Source organism: Haplochromis burtoni, unplaced genomic scaffold, assembly GCF_018398535.1.
Source record: "Haplochromis burtoni strain Fernald_Lab_line unplaced genomic scaffold, NCSU_Asbu1 Contig_2038, whole genome shotgun sequence".
Lineage (NCBI taxonomy): Eukaryota > Metazoa > Chordata > Actinopteri > Cichliformes > Cichlidae > Haplochromis > Haplochromis burtoni.
The window spans coordinates 10,643-17,279 of NW_024584399.1; positions in this window are offsets into that span (position 1 = coordinate 10,643).

Genomic DNA, 6,637 nt, shown 5'->3' on the forward strand with positions numbered 1-6,637 from the left:
GCTTTTGAAAATATGTGGTGTCTTGATAAACTGAGCAGATATTTGAGGTTTACACAGTTACATTCTCGCCTAAAAATATGTTAAACGTTTATTTTGTGACCCAGAAAGAATAATAAGAGTAATATTAAAACTAACTAGCTGCCGCCATTGTTGGAAACTGAGCTGGGCTGTGCTATGAATTCTGTACAGAGCTACTTCTTCTTCTTCGGGGTTTAATGGCAGCTGGCATCCTTGTACATGCAGTGCTACCATCTTCTGTTTCAGTCTGTTATTACACTCTTAAATACTACTACTTATTCCTGCGTCTTTTGTGATCTTACAAAGCTTCAAACGACGCATCGACTATTAAATCAGTCGTCGACGGTTTTGATAGTCGATGTAATCGTGACTAGTCGACTAATCGTGGCAGCCCTAGTTACAGTCCAAACAAAAATCAGGTTCAATGAGGTCACTGAAGACAAGCTCTGTTCCTTTGTAAGCAAACTGGAATGACTCAGGCACTACTCTGTGTCTGGTGATGATAGTAATGATGAAGGAAAACAAACTCCTCCTTAGGACATCAGCCTGTATATTGTGTGTGTGCACTTATGAAAAGAGAAGCGATACATGGAGATAAAATGAATGAGAGGCTTAAACAAGTCAGTGATAAAACCAAACATCTATCAGCATAAATTAAGACTCTAGAAGAACACAAAACAACAGAAGCTGCTATAAAGACTTGAAAGAAAATACAATCACTGCTGCTCTGGCTGGGTCAGAAGCAGAAACGAAAGTTTTAGTAGAGCTGTGTACAGAACGCTCATGTAGACGTCAGCAGATATCAGTGGTGCTGATAAAGGGGATTTTGAACCATGAGAAAATGCTGTCCTTAAACTATTACAGCGGTGATGCTAAAGTAAAACACTTGCGTGACAAGTTTTTTGTTGATGACTATAGGATTGCAGAAGCTTCATAAAATGTTGGACTATCAAATAATTAAACCAGAAGATGGTGACGTGTTACAGTCTTTTGCATTGTTCCTCACAGGATGTTTAAATGCGATGTTTGGTATTAGCTTTATGGATGACTTGGATAATGGCACAACTATAAAGGCACTTGTTAACAAGCTCCACTGTGAGCTTCAAGAAATATGGAGAAAGGCTGCAAGTGGTCTGCAGAAGAAATCAAAGATATGCATGTAGACAAGTTTGACAACAAGCAAGCTAGGCATGTGCTTCACCCAGCACGAGAGACTGAACGCAGCAGAAATTATGATCAAGAGGTGCAGAAACCCTTAAACCAGCACAAGTATTTACTTCATGGCTTTCCTTTCCAAATCTGAGTTTGGAAATGATAAAGAAGTCACAACAAAAACACCAGCAGCTTTTGTGGATTCTTACAACAGGGCTTAGTTAATTGTAGAAGTGAACAACACAGCCTTTTAGTCTGTAAAAGATTCCAAAATAATCCACATAAAGAAAAGACTGACTGTTTGAGAAGCAAAGGTCAGAGTTCCTCATGTTTGAAGTGTTTGGTCACATGAGCAGCAGCTGCAAAGATTAATGTCAGCTGTGTTTTCAACTGCTTCCGATGCTACAGCACATGAACACTAAAGAAAACAGTTTCAAATGTTTTTAAAAAACTCAGCTTAAACTTCTGGTCTCACTGTTCTTCCTGTTGTTCCACGTCAGTTAATGTGGAAAAGGGAACCAAAGTGGTAACAACTGTTGTGGAGGTTTTCCATTTAATAAAGCCTGCAGACAAGCGGTGAGCGAGAACCCACTGAACTGTGCAAATCTATGTTACACAGAAATATAAAAGAAACAAACTAGAAACTTAAAAAAGACAATAAAAGCACAGATATAAGAGACATAAAACGTCCAAACTAGGGCTGGGACAACGTGTCGACGTAATCGATTATGTCGACGCGTAAAATACGTTGACGTAAAACAATTTGCGTCGATGCGTCGTCACTTTCAAAAAAATACATGGCGGCAGCGAGTAGCGGTAACATGAGTGAGGTAGTCGCAGTCGACTTAAACCACTGCACCCGAACACGCAGTTCTACAGTATGGGGATATTTTAACCGAAAAGGAAGTGATTCAGTCGTTTGCCAGCTTTGTAAGGTGGAAATGGCCTATCATAAAAGCACGACGGCTATGCACCAGCACCTCAAACGACGACATCCAGGAGCAGCTTCTGAAAAGGACAAACCACCGTAAGTTTTCAACTTTTTTACTAACGCTAGTTTTTACCCGTTAATTCATCCAGACCCCCCCACGTAGACGTACACTCACTCATAGACACAGAGATAAACACCCAACCTCCGTAAATGCAAAACTCATTTAAGCTGCTGAGCAGTAACATATAGCAGCTGCTGTTGTTATTGTTTTTTTGTTTGTGGCCCATGCTGGCAAAATGAGTCGGAATGCGCGCAGGCTGATTATCAGAATCGGCGAAAGACAAAAATGTGAGACAGCGAATTGGCCGCAGGAGAAATGTTAACAAGGATAATGCACCACCTGCTAAACGTAGCCGTCGTGGACACTGTTACAACATTGTTAAAGTGCTTGCAAAAGCAAAATGACAATGAACTCTTGATTTGTCAAATTTAATGTGTTTCATCCTATTTGAATGCTGTTTTTATACATAATGCTTCTCCAGCTTGATCTTATAGGTCAAAGTTATGCCATCTAATGACTAGAAAGCAGTGCACCAGTAAAGGTGCCATCAGCTATGGCTGTTTAAACGCTATCTTTTCCAGCCATCATGATTACTGCATATCATATGTTCAACATTGGGGATTATCATTAACCTCTTACTGTTATGCTATGAAAGCACATGGCATAACAGTATGTGTGTATATATCTATCTCAACCAGATCCTTATCAAATTATTTTGATATTATGCTTTCCATATAATTATTTTGTAATTATTCGAATTCATCTGTGTGCTGTGTGTGATTTATGATTTCAGGAACAAACAGAAAAGTCTGGAGGACTACTGTCAGAGAAGAAGTACACCATGCACCCCCCAGGAGGCGGCTGTACTTACCGAGAGCGTCTTAACTATGATTTTAAAAGACATGAGACCACTTGCTGTGGTTGAGGGTGAGGGATTCAAAGAAATGCTGACCACTTTCCAACCGGAATACACTCTGCCGTCTAGGCGTCATTTTACAAGCATGATGGAGAGAAAGTATGAAACTTCGGTTGAGAAACTAAGGAATGAACTAAAAAAGGCCACATCCAAAATCTCCCTTACCACTGATGCTTGGACAAGTCCGGTCACAGAGTCCTACTTAGGGGTAACTTGTCATTTCATTAATGACAATTGGGATTTTCTCTCCTTCAATTTAGCAACACTGCCAGTTGAAGAGCGCCACACTGCAGAAAACCTTGCCTCCTGGGTGGAGAAGGTGGCAGAGAAATTCCACATTTCCTTGCATAATGTCCTTGCCGTTGTGCATGATAATGCAAGTAACATAGTTGCAGCTCTCCACATCCTGAAAGAGAAGTTTGGAGTGGTGTCCTATCGGTGTGCCGGGCATACACTGCAACTGGTTGTAAACCATGCACTGAAAGACCCCAAGATTGATAAGGCACTATCAGCTGCACGGGGCCTTGTAAAGCACATCAGGAAAAGTGAGCCAGCTTGCACCAAACTTAAGCAGAAGCAAAAGCAGATGGGTACAGCTGAGCATAAACTAATCCAGGATGTCGCTGTCAGATGGAACAGTTCATACTACATGATTGAACGTCTGTTGGAACAGAGATGGCCAGTGGTTGCGACGCTTTCAGATCCAAAAGTCACACAGCGTGGGAAACAGTACCTAGATCTGAAAAGTGATCAGTGGATTCTTCTGGATGAATTGAAGGAGGTGCTCAAGCCTTATGAGCAAGCCACTAATGTTCTTAGTGGACAGTCTTATGTCACAGTCTCTGTTCTTCCCCCCCTGCTGAAAGGTCTCCTGAAATCCACCAAAAACAAATCATTTGATTCTGCTGCAGTGAACTCTTTCCAGAACTGTGCAGAAGAGGAAATCTTGTATAGGTGGCAGCCAGAGGTATCTGCATTTCAAGCAGATGGAAAAAATGTGTCACTCATTGCTGCTGCCCTTGATCCACGTTTTCGTAAACTGAAGATGTTCTGAAACTGCAAGTAACAGTACAGAGGGAGGCACTTGATCTCAAAAGGGAGCAGAGATCACAGTTAGAGCAGGAACATGTGGGACAGGAAGCCTCAGCAAGTCCCCCAACAAAGAAGAGGTCTGTGTTGAACACTTTGTTGGGTAAAGATTCTGAGGAGGAAGATTGTAATGAAAACACTGACCAGGGTGGGGATGGAGAAAATGAGGCGGTGAGGAAAGAAGCACTGCTGTATTTTGGGGAAGCCCCTATTCCAAGGGATAATGACCCCCTTACATGGTGGAAGAATAATGCAACAAGATTCCCCACACTGGCTAATTTAGCCAAATCATATTTGGCTGTACCTGCCACATCAACACCATCTGAAAGGCTTTTTTTCAGTTGCTGGAAACATTGTCACCAAAAAATGGCAAGCCTGACTGCTGAGCATGTAGAAATGCTAACATTTCTCCACTCCAATGCATAACTACTTCATGTGATGAACATGATTGAACACACACACACACACAAATAGGAGAGAAGGCAGCAAAATGGATATTTTGTTAACAAAGAGCACTTTTTTTGCAGAGAGCAAAGTGAATGTTACGTTGTATTTGTTCAAAGATGCCATTGCTGCTGTTTATATTTTATTAATTTTTTGCATGATTTCCTTTGTTCATATTTGTTCTGCACAACATTAAATTTTTGTTAAAAACAGAAGATTGTACTACAATGTTATTGTGGATTTTGTTTTGTGAATGAAGAGCACTTTTTGGCAGAAATCAAAGTGAATGTTACATTTTGTTTGTTTAAAGACACCATTGTTGCTATTTATTTGAAATGTTTTGTTAACTTTTCCTTAATTTTATATGTTTGCACATTTCATTTCTTGTTAAATGCTATTGATTGTATGACCTCTACAACTTTATTTTGCAATTTTTTTTATTAAAAGGTCTTCAAATGAAGAAATTTGTGTTTTTCATTGATATACATAAATTAGTAAATGTGAAATTGCTATACAAGTCAAAAAATATGGAAATAATCGATAATCGAATCAAATCGAAATCGAATCGGATTGAAAAATTAATCATTAGATTAATCGATGCATCGAAAAATTAATCGCTAGATTCATCGATTAGGAAAATAATCGTTTTGCCCAGCCCTAGTCCAAACTAGGATGCCATGCTCTGACTGCAGATGTTGTGCCAAAAACTGATGTTCTGGTAAAAAACAATTTCTGGTATTTGCTAAAAACTGACTGCCACATTTTAACCGTTGTAAAGGACATGTTGGCCCATAATCTGTGAAACATATGTCAAACATCTTTAGTCCTAAACAACATTCCTGTCACAGGGTAGAAGCTTCAGTCATGTTTTAGCAAAGTGACTTTTATATATGCTTTATTTAACCAGCTAAAGTCTCTTTGACATTAAATATTTCTTCTTTAAGAGAGATCAGGCCAAGAGGGCAACAGACAAGCCAACAAATATAAGTTCTATGAAGATCATTTAGGTGGACAACAAAGAGTGGACTGACTGTAATGCAGGTGCACTAACACAGAGTCATACAGATACTTGGAGCCAGGTCATTTCTTTCTTTAATATATAACCCCGTCATAAATCCTGTTGACCACAGCCTATTTAACAACACACACACAGAAATCATGTTTTAGCACAACACTGTGTGCACATGGACCCCCAGATATCAGGTGTAACAGTCCGATCTAAGCTGGGAGGAGACATAACACCAGCTCTCAGCTCACAGCTCACATTTTACTTCAACTCTGAGCAGACTTATTAATCTCTGTTTAGACCTGACACTTACAGACAGGTCTGACTAGTTGTGCAGGTCACACTGTCTACAGGTTTATACAGGCTCTGTTATCACAGCAAGATGAGTCCAAAGTTCAAAGTCAAACAGTTGAGTGTACGAGTTAAACTGTAACATGAATCCATCGATCATTGATCCCAGAATATGCCTATAATAATTTGAATGCACTGATTCATATAGAGTGTATAACCACAGAGCAGAGACCACACACAGCAGCTTGTATAAGGAATCACTGACACTACTGTAGTAATAAGTAGACACAGTATCATTACAGCTGCACCACCCACACAGCTACACTCGATGTTGTTCACACGCAACATCCCTCTTGCCTGTTATTTATTCCTGCTGTTCTACTATTTTATATTTTACTGTGGATCATCCACGTGTAATAACAAGACCAAACACAGGGCTAATTCTACCGTCTGTCTCTAGGACAATGTAACAAAGCTCAGTAACTGAGACTGTAGCGTAAACCAGCGATTCCACAGAATAACAGAAACAAGGTGTAATATATATTTATCATGGTACGTGTCAAGCACTATGACAGTTACTGAGACTCAGAGGTGTGGACTCGAGTCACATGACTTGGACTTGAGTCAGACTCGAGTCATTAATTTTATGACTTTAGACTTGACTTGAAAAAATGTTCTAAGACTTGTGACTTGACTTGGACTTTTACACCAATGACTTGGGACTTGAAT